General features: G+C 41.0%; 1 protein-coding gene across 3 annotated transcripts in view; it reads right to left on the bottom strand.

Moving 5' to 3' along the window:
* The window catches only part of GPRIN2 (G protein regulated inducer of neurite outgrowth 2), a 34,626-nt gene that overhangs the window by 13,251 nt on the left and 5,500 nt on the right, over window positions 1-15,875 (bottom strand). The window contains exon 1 of one of the 3 annotated variants that reach the window (XM_030275855.4): window positions 5,200-10,467. The exons of the other annotated variants lie outside the window; for them this stretch is intronic. The gene's annotated coding sequence lies outside the window, so the exon portion shown is untranslated. Of the gene's footprint in view, window positions 1-5,199; window positions 10,468-15,875 lie in introns of those variants that run through there. 3 annotated transcript variants of the gene reach the window in all.

The following is a 15,875-nucleotide window of genomic DNA, read 5'->3' as shown; positions in this document are numbered from 1 at the left end:
CAAATTAGGTGTTGTATGTATATCTCTCTATACAATATGCATGCTGACAACATGTACATTGTATATGCATGGTATAGTAAGTAGCAATGATTAATTATTATAAGCAGCTTCATTAAACATTCTAAGCAGAGTTGTCACAACTGCAGACCACTTTGTCTTGCAGTGCCACATGCACTTGTAGGCTTTTATTTACTATGGTGAATTTCTCATGAAAAAGAGATTCTGTGACTAATTTAAGCCTCCAGTTCACACTGCAAGCTGTCTTTTATATATCCTTAAGCTGGAAAAGAGCTGGCAACCTCTATCCAAGGGGCTGAGTACTTAAAAGAACTAAAAAGAGGACTCGCTAATTCTGTTTCATAGCATTAAAATTTGCCATTGTAGTATGAGGTACCTTCGAAACTCTTTAAACAAGGAATATGGGAAGAGAAGTTTTAACTTCAAACTCGGTGTTTTGTCATAAAAAACATTATGTCAAAGTGCAATTTCTGTCTCTTAGAAAAGCAACTGTCTCAATTCATCTGTGGTCAAATCAGACCTGTGTGGGGAACTATTATCTATAGTTTTCAGATAAGGGGTGAAAGGCATGGAAGGGAGCACTTCCCTACTCTTTCAAGACTGAGAAGAAAAGCATTAGAGCTTGGCTAGAGGAGAGCTCCTGCCTCCCAAGGCTTGGCACCAGAGACCATAAGGAGAAAAAAACCAAGACAGAGGAAAGTAACAATCCAAAGCAGCAGAATAAAGTTTGCAAATACTTTGTCAAATCCAAGTTTGTGAAGGAGCTCCCCTACAACTCATGTTTACACCTTACTCTGTGTAAACAAATAAATTTGCCCTCCTCTTGGTTAATCTCAATCATAAACCAAACTGCAGAAGTCTCCACTTCCTTATTAACATGTAATAATGTCAGAATCACAAAGTTTTGGGGTTTAAATTTGAAACAACTCAAGAAGCACAAGACAATTCAGTTCCTGTCATCATTCAGGTAGAGGAAGATCCCACCTGTGTGACATGGGATATAACTTTTCAACTTTTCAATATTAACGTATTCTCAGATGCCTGAGAATAACTCTTCATGCATCTGCTGTTAATGAGCAACAAAATACTGATTATAAGGAATAAAGGCTCTGCTACAGGGATTCTTTGCTTTTCAAACATTGGTTTGACCATATTCAAGACTCTCGCAGACAGCACCCTAAGAAATCTGGTCTGACCTCATAGTTATCCCTGCTTTGAGCAGGAATATTCAAATATTCATCACTGGAATAGATTAATTTGTGAGGTCCCTTCAAAAATGACTTTTTAAATTATTATTTTCATAAATATGTGCTTTTATCCATCAGTGCCAACAGAAGTCATGTACCTTCTCAACCTGAGAAGCTGAAATGTGTGGCCATTTTGCAATACTGAACCACTTTTAATTGATTAGTGGAACCTGTATGTTTTACTGAAACCTTAGTACCTTTTACTGAGACAGGAATGACTTTGGAAAGGAAGCACAAAGGTGATCCCCCATATTCTACATGAAAGAGACAGTGACTCCAAAAGTTTCTTTCCAATCCATTAGCACCTCTGTTGTTACTAAATCAACAAAATCACTCCACCCATTTCACAGTTTGGAGGCCATTGAGAACCAAATAAAACTGCTATAACTGCTATAAAACTGCTAAGATATATGTTTTCCCTTGATGTTTTGAGAAGTACTGATGTACCCTGCTCAGTCACAAACACTGAACTTTCCCAGCAGATTCTCTGCAGAAAGCAGAAATTTTAGAATTCTTAAAAAAAAAAAAAAAAAAAAAAAAAAAAATCAGTTTATGAGAGGTAGGGTGGCTTTGTGCATTCATCATCTCTCCAATTTCCATGTCAGGTTTGCTTAGCTTGAGCTGGAAAGTAGTTGGAGCTTTCATTTCAGCTCAGATGAACTGGTTTCTGTCAGTCTTCTGCACTGTTGACTAAAGCTCTGCAAGTCAAATGAAGGTCTTACACCTGCTCAATCCCATTAACCTTCATTTGCACACTCAGGTGTGCCCTTGCTAAAGCTTAATTAGCAAATATTCTGCAGATGGAGAAAGGCTCCTGCTCCTTTCTCTACTTTGTATTAAATCCACACTGTGCACAAGTCAAGCCATCATTTTGTAAGAACTTCCCCACACAGGGACAGGCCAGTTTAAAGGTGATCTTTCTTATGAAGCTTTTTTTGGTGCAGCACAATGCTTGGCTATAACTCACATGCTTAATGCTCACACACCAAACTAAGAAAGATCTGGCTGATGTCAACTTCATTTAGTTGGCCTGACCCAATTCCCATGCTCTGAGCGCACCTACCCAAGCAGCCCCAAAGTGATATGTTTTTGTGGTTCTTGTTGCTGAGGATAATTTCTCAGAGTGGAACTTTACTCAGAAGAACTTTAAAAGCTTTTCTAAATGAAAGAGGCCATCTTCTTCCAAACAATCTCCTAAGCAATTGGGGAATACTTCTAAAGGAGAGTTCTTAACATACAGATGGACTGTGAGCTGCACAGCTATATCTTAATTCAGTTGTTATGAGGCATCCAAAGGAAATATTGCATCCAATTATCTTAACCTCAGAAAAGCTCAGCAGTATCTTTCAGTTCACTGCCTTCTCATTGTATCCCTCATGCAGATATTCCTGACCACTGTACTCCACAATTTTTTTCATTCTCCTCATTTTGCTTTTACAGAAAAGATCTCTCTCTCACAACTGAAACACTGCCCCCAACCCGCCCTGGAAAAGAAAAAAAAAGAAAAAAGGCTATTCAAAATTTGTTTAATTCACATCTTCCAGGATCTTAATATCCCAGAGAGATATTGTTTAGCTGTTTAAACAGCTTTACTGTTTACACCAGTTAAAAACCTCTTATTTCTGTACAACAAAGCTGCAAGAATTTACTAAAAGCCCAGTGCCTGCAGTCCCTATAGTGTGGCTCATGGCCATGGAAAATGATTTAAGAAAAAAAAAAAAAAAAAAAGAGTTCAAGGCTGACAAGGAAAGTAAACTGCAATATGACTTGCAGCCTATGATTCCTGCTGTACTGTTGCTCTTGGGCCAAAAGGGCTTGAGACTAGAAGCAATGAAATATCAGACACACCTGCCAAAGATACTTGAAGCAACAAAAATATTGGTATAATAACAAAAATAAGATTTCTTTTCTGATTCATTGGAGAAAATACTTGCATAAAAAATACCATTAACAGGTCTCTTTCAAGTCCCTAGCCTTGGAAAGCATCATTCCTAGGCTGCATTCTCCTGCAAAATGTGTAACAGCTTGCAATATGATGTACACTCCCATCCTCATCTAAAAACATTAACCCCAGGGCAAAGGAATGAGCAATTTAGTTTCTCTAAGCTCCAGAAGAGTCCACTGGAGAAGAAACAGGATTTTGTTGCAGTTCTGCTCAGAAATAACCTGCCTGCAGTCAGGTGTAACAGTATCTCACTGGTACAAGCAAATACCTCTGCTCATCTGCAGTGGTTAAATGCTACCTCAAATTTACCCTTTGTCATTGCCCTAACAGAAAGAAAGAAAGAAAATCAAACTTCAGAAGTCTAACGATCATCAATTACAATTTTCCCGTTTTACCCTCCCTCATACATTTTTATTTTTCAAGTGCAGTTTGAATATGCATAGTTCACTATGGAAAGAAAAATGTGAACTTGACATGGTTATCTGAGGGAAATTTATCACATTTCATATTATAAACCAACTCTGACACTACAAGGCCATATAGAGTTTACTGCTCTTGTTTATGCAGCCCTAAATAACTGTCAGATAAACTGAATTGCAATTCCAGCCTTCCCTGAAATACAGTTAAGATAGACTGTCTGAACAATAAAAGTCAACAAAACCCAATAAGTGGAGAAGTGTTTATGGAGTAACCAAGACATGGCATGAAAACACAAAGCCCTCATCTAATCCACCCTCCTGAATGAAAACTTCTCAAAACCTAATTGTTTTACACAGAGACTCCATGCAGAGGTCTCTGAACTCAGATCTTACTACAGCTGATGTCCTGCAAACATTCAGACATACACTAAAACATGCAAACAACCATCTGCAAGCTTTCATCAATGTCTTGGTGCAAGAAAACCACTGATAGTTTTGTATTTTGTATGGAATTATTACTTAGAAGCATGAGTCAATGGAGGACAGGTAGATTTTGATCTATATGATGTCCATCTCACTTATGTCTGAGATAAATATCTTGCAAAATGTATTTATCTTCCCTTTCCCATCACCTTTCATGCTTAGAGTTCTCTAAATGGAAATAACTGTTTGCTCCCCCTCCCTTTTCCCTCTTCCCCTAAAATCCAGGAGTGCATCAGCACAGACTCTTGCTTTTAATCACAACAGATACAGAAAATAGTCTTCTACTTCTAAGGATTCTGCTATAAAATATTAATCTAGTGACAATAAAAAGCCAAACCAAATCAAATTTGTGACTTTGGGAAAACCTTTTTTTTTTTTTTTGCTTAAGAGAAAAATGTTATTTGCCATTTTAAATAGCAATTGACCATTTATCTAGGAAGGTAAAGTGCAAAACAAAGCTGATATGCAGAAAGCACTGAAATATTCCTCAGATTTTTCTAGTGTTGGATATTCCTAGGAATTTAAAAAACAAGTGGTACACATGGTGGAAAACAGTAAGGTAAATGATTCTCTGGCATATTAGTACTAAAAGGCATACATTTAAAGCAATAAAATTTACACATTTCTCTTTAGTATTCAAACACTAACATACACACAAGAGATAATCAAAAATCACCTTCAGAAACTCACAGATGTGCAGAGGAATAAGATGAACAAGCTTATGGGGTTTTTCTTCCCCCAAAGAAACAGTGACATGTATACTCTGGAAATATTTACTAAAAGACAAACACATACACATGTAAGTGAAAGACATCAGCACAAAAAAAAACCCCACCTTCTACATTAAATTCAATTAAAGCTCAGAGTCATAGTTCCCATCATTTCAGAAAAAGAGAAAGCTACCATTTCCTGGGATTTTCAGTCCAGCTACCAACCCCCTGCTGCCAACACGGCACTTACAGAAGCCTGGATCTGTCTCTGTGCAGCTCCTCTCCCTTCCCTTCCCTCATCTGCTTTGTTCCCCTCCTGGCAAAGCGGAGAGGACTCGGTGTCCTTACAGGAGCCAGAGAACTGCCGTGGTCCTTACCTTCCCCCCACTCAGAGACTGCACATCCAGCTTCCCTGCACAAGTTACTTGGAGGGTATTTAAAAACAGATGCTCAGAAATCTGAAGAGAACAAAAGCCCAAGGAGGTCAGATTTCCTCTCCTTGATCCGCCTGATGCTGTTGACACTAAGGTGAGCATATGATAAGGGGAGGGAGATGGGATTGTTAGAGCGTCAAAGGCAGGAGATTGGGAGATGGGGTTCCCTCTGCCTTCCTGGCATCCCCCTTGGCTGGAGAGGAAATAAAATGGAGCCTAGGAGGGAGGGAGGGAGAGAGATAATCCTGCAGCTTCATCTGATTAGAGAAACTGGGCCTGTGCAGAGCTGGCAATGCCGCCAGGGAAGCACAGGGAGGGGAGGCACACAGGGGCAGGAAGAGGAGGAGCAGAGGGGGAGGAATAAAATTGTAAGGGTTAAAGGAAAATTATAAAAGGTACACAAAAAAATTGACTCCTGGGCCAAGGTATCCTGGTATGTGTTCAATATCAACCCCCACATAAAGGTGAAATCACCAGTAGGAAACACCCATTGCTTCTGGTAATGTGGAACAATCAGAAAGAAAACAAATCAAACCCCAGGCCCAGAATGCATCCATCCTGTGGGCACAGGCTGGGAACAAGGATATATCCATGGACTGCAAAGAGTGAGACTGTGCTGAGCAGTGAGAAATGGAAAAAGCAGTATGCTGCAGATAATTACCTAGATTGTGCTAAACAATTTAGAAACCATTTTCTATTGCAAGCCATTTTCCAGAACCTGTTTCCACTTAGTGCCCACATCTTAGTTGAACCAAAGTGACTTCCAAGGAGTTCATATCAACACACATATTGGGGTGCTCGCAGCTGAGGCTGCCCTCCCACGAGGCTCCCACTTGTGCCATCCCCTGTCCCTCACCTGGCACAGGTACACAGGAATTTCTGGGCTCACAGATGCCCACAGAGCGTGGCCATCCCCAGCCCCCGGTGCTGCAGCCCTGGGGTGTCCCAGGCTGCCCTCCCTGCAGGCACAGGCAGCGCTGTGTCCTGCCCTCAGCCTGGCACAGGGGCTCAGCCAGGCACGGGCAGGGTCCTGAGGCTGCTGCTGTTGGCAATCCCCACCCCATCCTCACCCAACAGGACCATCCTGCCTTGAGGAGACAGGCACACGGCTCCTCCAAGCTGCCAGGTGTGACCTGTGGTGCATCAGGGAACATCAAGGACAGATGTGACCAGAGAAGTCTTGTCCCCATCCACAGTGGCCCATTTTTGTAGAGAATCTCCTCTTTTGCTCACCTTTATGTGGGGCTGCACTCAGTCCTTTCCCAAGGATCACTCCAAGTTTCCACATTGCGATCTGCTTTTATTCTTTTCGGGCCTATACCCTCCATTTAGAACTTCACACAAGGGAGGGTGGTTGGATCTCTAATGGAGCAAGGAGAAGGATGCCAAAATATCAGAAAAGAACCCTTTCAAGTCCTCTTTCTGTTCAGGAAGCAGTTAATAATTCTTGTAAATCACTTACAGCAGTTCTCAGTTCCTTCTTAAGTCTTCACCAATACCCTCCTATCAGGCCTAGCTCAGCTGAGAGAGGGGGATCAACACCCCTCCCAAATGCTTTTAGGAATGTACAGTTGCTCCCTGAGTCTTCAGAATGGGCTGCAAATTTCCTGTGATTTCCTGTGTGCTTCCAGCCTTTGTTCCCAAGATGCACACCCCCACAGCAAAGGGAGCAATCACACCCTCGGGCTGCAGGTCAGGAAGCACTGCGGGGCTTAAGAGCCATTCACGGGTCAGCAGCAGCTTTCTGGCTGGCAGTGACCAGAGTAGGCACTTGCAGTCAGCTCTTTGTGCTGACCTTGACATCCTTCCTGCCAGGCTGGAAACAGAAGTTCATTGAACCTGTTCCTTCCAGCACATGCTTATCAGCATTCCTGCTGGCCCAGGATCATGCCCTGGTGACTCTTCCCATCCCATGGTACAGGACTGCAGTGGTGCTGCAGGGAGAGGGCAGCTCTACATCTCCCTTTTCTATTCCAGCCAAAGACCTTTGGCTGACATGGTGAGACACAGCCCTGACACCTGTAGCTACCCCAACATTGTCCCAGTGCCCATGGCCAGCCATGGAACAACTCCATACAACCCTTCCACTGCAATGCATCTTCCAAATGACTCCCAGGTTGCCCAAATGACATCCCAAGAACATATAAAAGATAAGATGAGAGGACAATACTGCACATTTAGCTTTTCCCCTAAACCCTTTGCAGAATGAAGTTGCAGGGCTTTCTTGTCCCAGATATTCTATGTCCAGCAAGGCTGACTATTTTCATTGAAAGCATCAAATATGCTTACTGGAAGATACTGGTGACCGACTTTTACATCAACAGGTCACAAATCTGGGCATCCATAATGCAATTGGCATACAGCTGTCTCATTTTACACTTGATGAGAAAAGGTGTAAAATTGCCTCAAATTCAGATCTGGGGAATTTATTCTTGTATCTTTTTTAAGAAAGTTGGTAGTTAAAGGAAGCTGAGTAATCAGTAGCCTACAGATCCATTAGGCCAAATCCAGACAATGCTGAAGACATTATTTTGAGGAGGAGAGCGGTTTTTTTCAAGAGAATGATTTCAGAACAGTTCTGCCACTGTGGCTCAGCCTAACTAGCATGCTTTCCTGAGAAAGGAAAGGGCTTAGACACGTGAGAATGTGTATAATTTCATGAAATTAAAGTCCTATGCCCAGTCATGAACGAAAGTTTTCAAAATTACTGTTTACTGGTTTGGGTGCTTGAGGGTCATGTGAAAGCAAGCCACCAGCTCCCTGACTTTGAGTCACCTGGTGTGAGGAGTGGCAGTCAGCTCTGCTTGTCGCTGAAGAAGGGCACCACCCAGGCAGAGCTTTGGACCTGCAGGCCGGCTTTGGTCAGTCTCCATCCAGGCAACCAGGGCTTCTACATTCAAGAGAGAAGAAGTCCAGTCCTAACCCAAAATCCCTTTATCTAACCTAAAATCCACTGGCTACTTTGGCCATCTACTCCTCTTCAGAAGAGGAAATGGGATAGGAAAACCATCCTGTTTGCTTGGTGCCTCCAAAAACCAGGTACTGAAGTCTTTCTCTCACCCCTTCCCATTTATAACCCCACAGTATTTTCTTGCACTGCCTGGTCTGCTGTCATTTAGAACAACTTTTCCCTGCCAGGTGGGTGACCTGAACCCACCCAGACCATGCCTTCTGAACTCCTCCTGAACCTGCCAAGCTCTGCTGCTCTTTGTGGGGCAGGTTTGAGTGCCTACAAACACTGTCTGAAATTTGTTTACATCTCTGTCTGGAGGCTCTGCATGGAAACCCTGGAAGGCTGATATTTGTTGTCTGTTGATTCAAAGCCACTTAAGCCAGTGAAACTGCACCTTTCACCAGGCAGATTTTATCTTAATGCATTTCTGGGATATGTTCTAGTCTTCCACAATAAGGCAGCCCTCCAGGAACAATATGCTGTCTTGTGGGTAACACTGCTCATTTGCCTGAATGTCATCTGCCACAGCCAATTTGGAGCAGGGTTTGGATTTCTCCATTGTAAAGCATTTTTTAGTGTTTCTGAAGAATAACAGCCCCTTAGCACAGTCTGAGAGAGCCTTCAAGATAATAACTAATGCACCATAGGCAAATTTAACTTTTTCTATGCCTATAACCAGTCAGAAGCTCTCCACTCCAGATACTCCTTTTCCCTTATTGGAATTGGCATTCTGTATGTAGTGCCAGTTTTCAGGTTTTGCTTCTACTGACACACTCAAAATAAATCCAGTCAGTCAGGTGTAGGAGCTGGCATAGCAAGTGTTCACACACACACTCAAGGCAACTGAAATGCACCTGAGATTGCTTAAAAACATGAAATTTACCATCACCTTCTATTTGACATAAACAGCAGGATTATTTCTAACAGAGTTCCATAAAGAAAGCAATTCTGTCAGGTAAGTGATATCACATTAACTTCAAACTTTCCAGTACATCCCAATTAATCACCACAAATATCATTCCATTAGGCTATGTGCCACATATCTAACATGCCTGTCAACCTAATTTGTCTATAAACACTCTATATAGAGTTTTGGATATAAATATAAACACTATATAGAGTGTTTCTATCCAGCAAGCATCATGACAAGTTCTGCTTCTTGTGCCTGGGAGAAGACAACTGCTGGTTAGACATCCCAGTTATAGCAGGCATGGTCTCTGAATAAGCCTCTATTCTGCAATTTTATTTTTCTGTGGAAAGGAAGATGATTTGTGTGGGTTTATCTCATGAAGTCTCCATTAAATCTGCCAAGTCACCTACATTTATCTTCATTGGGAATAATGCTGTAACACTACTGACATGACTTTTTTCAAGGAGCAACATAGATGCACTTCTCTTCTTTGCAGAATTAATATTTTTGAAAGCTGTCAGAATATTTAGACCTGTGAAAATTAGTGGTTTTGAGCTCTGTCATCTCCTTTCTTTTTCATCTTGGATACAAGAGCAGCTTTCTCAACAAAGCAGACCAGTTCTTTTGCCTTTATTTTACCTTGGCAGTTAGTGAGGCAGCCCACTGGTACAAACCATCTCATGTACTTCAAAGACGTAGCAAATCTCTACAAAGCACTATTTTTAGTTTGGTTATCGAATAGAACAGTAGCTTATGGAGAATGAAAACAAGCTCCCTTTTTAAAGCATGTTTTGCAATAAGCCAAAGATGAAATTGCACAAAACCTTACATCTCCTCTTAAATCAGGGGACTGTCACATGAAGACTCTGCTCTACTTCTCCCAGATATCATTTCCTCCCATGCACAACCACTGGAATGTTTTCCCTCCACTTCTTTAATATCCATTAGCAAAATGCAATATATAATTTCCAAAAAAATCAACCCTTCAAGCCAGTTTTGGGGTAGCTTTAAGCTGCCTTTCATGCATAAGGGCTTTGGCCTTTTGATAATTTAATCACATGTTCAGCTTCGCCCTGCATTTGATTGCTAGTCTTCCATCTGTTCTGTACTCCCAACTGAAAAGTAGGCAAGCCAGGACCACATAATCAGGTAGGGCTCCCCGGGCCTGCTTCCAGAAAAAAACCCCACTGCAGAACACCACACTGTGAGAAGTCAGCACTAATTCTGTCCTTATGTGACTTGCCCACCTTGTAGGACACTCCTGCGAGTTTGAATCTGACTTTTTTTACAAAACTACATTAATGTAGATACTAAGCCTCCTTGGTTTACTTTTGCAAATGGTGTCATTAACAAAAAAATTACCTGGTCTTTGAACAACAGAGTCTGTTCTAGATGTTCACTGGTGCCCAGGGCTGAAGGCTATGAAAAAAGCTTGCTGTAGAGAGAGTTTGCTTTACTTAATGGGAGTTACGCATCCAAATAAAAACTTGAACTCTGATGCCTCAGTTCTCACATGTAAAATAATGAATTGGAATCAGCAAGAAGCTGGGGAAAGTGCAAAAGAAAACACTACACAAGAGGAAAGTTCTGCAGCCTGGGAGAATAATTTGCCCTCATGCACTTTGAAAAAAACACAGCTCTGCAGCTCCAAGCAAGGCTTTGCTTTCCCATGTGACCTGCAACATTCCCAAACAACTCAGACCACAGGCATCATAATGTCTCACGGCCTGTGAATGAGCTCCAGTCCACTCAATATTCCTAATCCAGACTCCCTTTCCCTGGACAACAGGCCTGGGTAACATATCCATCCTCATTTCTTCCCCATGCAGCAGGAGCTGCTTATACTGGTCTCCCTGACTTCATCCAGGATATTCTGGGGAGAGAGTATCATGGAAGGAAGAGTGTCAGAGGCTTCAGGAAAGTTGGGGGGAAATTTGAAGAGGGTCTGGATCTAGTCCCTGGGGCTGCCTATAGTGAACCAGTCACATAAGAGGCACAATGATCCTTGGTTAAATAAGACAAAATTATTGTACAGCCAATATACCAGAGTGACATCTCAAATTAGACAGGACCTGAGAGCAGCACCACTGTATATTAAATAAGGCTTGCTGCACTAAGCCCTAGATTTCAGAGGAGCCCTACAGCCAGACAACAATGCTATTTCAAATGTATCCAGTGGCAGAGGCAGTCCAGCAAGATGGAGTGTAAGCCCCAGGCTAGCTCTGCCTGCAATAATCTGCAGGCTTGACTCTGTGACAGATTGAAATGCAGTAATAGTGTTTATGCAACTAATTCTTGTTCTAATCTATTAGTTTATGTAACCTTTGCTCATGGACATACTGACTCATAGGTCTCAGGAATCTAAAGAAAATCTCCTTTAACCCTCTCCCATCCTTCATCCCCTGGTTGCCCACTAAACAGGTTGTCAGAGATCTTGTTCATTCTCTTTGACGAAAAATTATGTTGGCAATGGAAAAAAGGTCTCAGTTAAATTTCTCAAAACCAGTGTACTTCTGTATGCATACAAATGAAGCTATATAATAAGCTCACCTGTGGTGTGCAGCTGTCCTTCAGGTTAGCATTTCCAACCACAGCATGTGCCATTTGAGCCCAGACTGGGAAAGGCACAGGAATTGTTTGCTTAGCTGCTACAGAGAAAAAAATACTGCTTTCTACCATTTAGACATTTTTTTTTTTTCTGAGTAAAGCAAGGCAACAATATCTGTGTCAGTGACACTTTCTTCCTAGCTTTAAAGATTTACTTTCATCCTTCTCATATTTATTGAATTTCCTAGAACATTCTCACATCAATTTTAAATGAAGAGCTAACCACAGGAACAGTGTGCAGAATCCTTTCTGCAGCAGAGTCAACTCTAGTGATTACCACACAATTATTTTATCCCTTCCTGGCTGGGCTCTAGCATAGATTTTTTAAAGGATTCGAGTCAAATCAGCACTTTTTGAGTTTTTTTGGTTGCTTGGGGTTTTTTGCTTTGTTTTTGTGGGGTTTTTGTTTTGTTGTGATTTTTTTTTTGGTGGGGGATTTTGTTTTGGTTTTGTTGTTGTTGTTGTTGTTTTGCTTAGGTCTTTTTATTTGCCTAGTTTTTTTTGCTGCCACTCGAATAGTTCACACAACTGCTGCAATGTTGCCCTCATGACACTCATTAAATACCCTATACCCGATTTAATTTCTAACCCTTTGTATCAAGGATTTCCTACACAGACCAAAACTGATTGACATCAAATGGAATCAAAAGTATTTGGGGCCAAACCCCATGATATTGAGGTATTTAGGAGACATCATCATATGTTTTTGATGCATGCTGGACACTATCAGTACTAGATAAATACTCTGTAAATGGACCAGGCATTCCTCATGACTTGTTGCAAAAGCAGTGTATGAATGGGCAGAGTGCCTCTTTCTAGTAAGTTCCTTTGCAGGTGGGATGGTGCCCCGGGGGTTCCTGCTCCCACTGAACCCTTTGCTCCGGCAGAGGCAGAAGCTGTGTCCCAGTGAGCTCGGTCACGTTCCAGCACCGCCCTGCGGGGCCCCTTGCCAAGGAAATCCAGCAGGGACAGCCCCAGGATGGCCCCTGCTGGCCACCTCCTGGCCACTGGGCAAAGACAAAGGCATCGCCTCGCCCACACGAAATAATGACTTAATTATAGGAAAGGTTTACTCTTTTTTCCCTACAATCAGCATTTAAATTGTTTTTCCTTACATCTTTGACCCTCAAGATCTCCCTCCCAGGCTTTTGAGCAACTTAAACACAAAAATGTATGGGATGACACCTATAAATCTGTTGCTGCTATACAGAGAGCAGTTTCAGGTGCACATGCCTGCAGAAACATCTTTAAGTTAGAGGAAACAGATCTACAGCTTTCAGTATCTGATTCCAGACGTAAAAGCTTCCAAAAAGAAACATCACCTTTTGCTCTCAGTTAAAGGTTTGCATCCCATAAGGCTGTACCAGTTAGGGCTATATTACAAATGGTGTAATTGCTATGCCACATATACAATTTTGTGCTTCCCTGCATATCTTTAGATGGATTAGTGTCTACAGATTCACCTGCCTGCTCAGCAATCCCTCCCCATTTGTCTAATTCACATTATGTCTGGCCTAAATTCATTATCACTCACTCAGAGAGGGTGAAGCTTAGGAAAAACTATCTAAAATAAACACCAGCCTTGGCTTAGAGCAACTTCTGTTCACTACAGCTGTGTGAACAGTTCATTTTTCATGTGTACACATATAATCTTGCAAGGCCCTGCCTTAGTTATGAAGTTTACACTACGCTTATCAAGGCCGGGAAATGTACAAAACTGGAACAAAAATCAGATGTTGCCCCCAAAAATCTTAAAAACCATGCAAGCCAGAGCTACACAAGTAGTTTTCTCTGCAAAAGTCTCTACTTGTGCATATTATCTCTGAATTTCGAGTTTATTAATAAAATAATTTTAAAAGGAACATTTTGTATTCTTATTTTCTTAAAACATCAACAACCAGCTAACTTTCTTAATGCAATTTACATTAGCAAAAACCTTTGCAACCATAAGAACACATTCTAGTAAAAGCAAACCTGAAATTTCTATTACAAAATACACGAACCAAAAGTCATAAGAAAGGAATAAAAGTTCACATTTTTCCATTTTGCTTTATACATTCAAAAAAAACCCCTCACCTTTGAAGAACTTTTTGCTTTGCTCTGTTATTTGCACCAAAGCCCAGGTTTGGACAGGAGGTGGCGCTACAGTCTGTGTAAATTTTGTTATTAGGCAACACCAAAGCTTACTAAAAGCAAAAGGAAAAGGTAAAACAAAGAGAAACATTCTAAATCCTGTAGAAGCGCTGGCATGCAGACTTTACCCACAGGTGCTTTCATATCAGTAGGTATTCTGCAACAGCGCTAAAAAGTTTTGTAAGAAGGCACTAAAATGTTTGTGTCTGTCAAGGATTTCAAATACCCAACAAAACATGATTATCAAAGCATGGGAAAAAATCTGTCATGCACAGCTCTGTGCAAGCTGTAACAGTTTTTTTCTGTGGCCGAGGCTCTGTTGAGCAGCTCTGGGCCATGAGGAAACTGATGGAACAGTGGAAGGTTTTTCAGGTCCAGTGAGAGCATTCTGTCTGCTCTCCCTGAAGAATGGCAAGGTTAGCTGCAGGGTCAGCTTTATGGGCTAAGATGAAAAGCCAAAGTAGGAATCCAAACCCCATGGCTACGTTAGTGCCCTCTCTTCTTTCTTCTTTTGCTGTCTTTCTCCTCATGCCCATCTAGAAGCACCAAACATGGCATCTTTTGAAGATTTTTTCTTGCTGTCTCTATCCCTATTTCACACCTGTAATTTTACTGGGAGAGCTGTTCTGGATTGCAGTCTGCTTGATGGTGACTACCATCAACAGCCAAGCTGAAAGAAAACCATTGTGGAAGACTGGTTCCCTTCTGGCTGAACTTCCTCTCCTGTTCTCATCTTTTCTTTGGAAAGGAAACTAACAAATGACTCCCAGAACAGATCCAAGGGGCATTTTCTGAGAGTAGATCTTTCTTTCACATATTCCTGTCTGAAACTATAAATTATCCATAGCCTGCTAAAGCCAAGAACTAGGTGTTAGTCCAAGGCCAATAGGAGATTGTGGGAGAAATTCTTATCTCAGTTACACAAGTGTGGATCTGGAGGAACTCCAGTCATTAAGCAATCTATAAAATCAGAATAACAATAAGTATTATTTCAAAAAGGTTTGTGATGGTTAACTACCAGTAATTAATGCAGGTATAGAAATCAGGCAATGGTTGCCTGGAAATGAAAGGCACTATAGAAATTCTAAGTACTCATTATTTCTGCCATTTGCAATTATACTTTTCAATGTAATCTATTTGTTGTAGTCAGGGTGCCCATCAATGCTCCCTGCAGACCCCAATCTATTGTTCCTGAATAATTCACTGGTCTCAATAACATTCATTGGGGGAAAAAAAGTTAACCTATTCCTAGATGCCATTAAAGATGAAGGTACCACCAACATGGAAGTCAAAATTCACAAACACGAGGGAGTGGGTGTGAAGGTAGAATAACTTGAATATATTTCACTTGAAATGGATGGACTTGAACATCATTCTATGGCTGCAAAATGGGATAAAAAAAAAATGAAAACCCTTTTATTGAACAGGATCTGTTGAAGCTTTAAGATTATTAATAAACTATAGTAGGAGTTAGACTTTAGTGTAAAATGATGCTATAATTACTTAACTTTCTAAAGACCTGTTGATGCTTGTGATCCTACAGCTGTATCATCTTTAAATACTTTCCTATCCTCTATCAAGTTATGTTCCTATAAACAGCTTTAAGTAATTACATGCAATCAAATTAATTGTAAATCAGAATTGGATAAAAGGCTTTATATGTTAAGCAAATATTCACAGATTTTTGCAAAGATATCCAATTTTAAAAATACATATGTTGAATTTCACCCAGTCTAGCGGGAATGACATGAATATATGATAAATTATTTGCTGTTACTTAGACAGGTGTCAAATGAGCAATGTGACATCAGTGTTTTTAAGGCAACACACTTTGCAAAATTGGTTTGTGACAGATTTTTTAAGTGGTCTTTTAAAGCTCAAGGTTTGACTGAAAAATGTGTATGTTACAAAATATGCACCAGAAACACAGAACATTTATAGTACAATATCAAGGTCCACAAAACATTAAACTCTTAGCTGTTCAGGGATTTAGGCTAAGAAGGAGGCTGCAATCAG

This window comes from Taeniopygia guttata, chromosome 6 (assembly GCF_048771995.1).
Source record: "Taeniopygia guttata chromosome 6, bTaeGut7.mat, whole genome shotgun sequence".
NCBI classification, from domain to species: Eukaryota; Metazoa; Chordata; class Aves; order Passeriformes; family Estrildidae; genus Taeniopygia; species Taeniopygia guttata.
The sequence above is the reverse complement of the archived record's forward strand: the minus strand, read 5'-3'. Positions and strand labels throughout refer to the sequence as shown.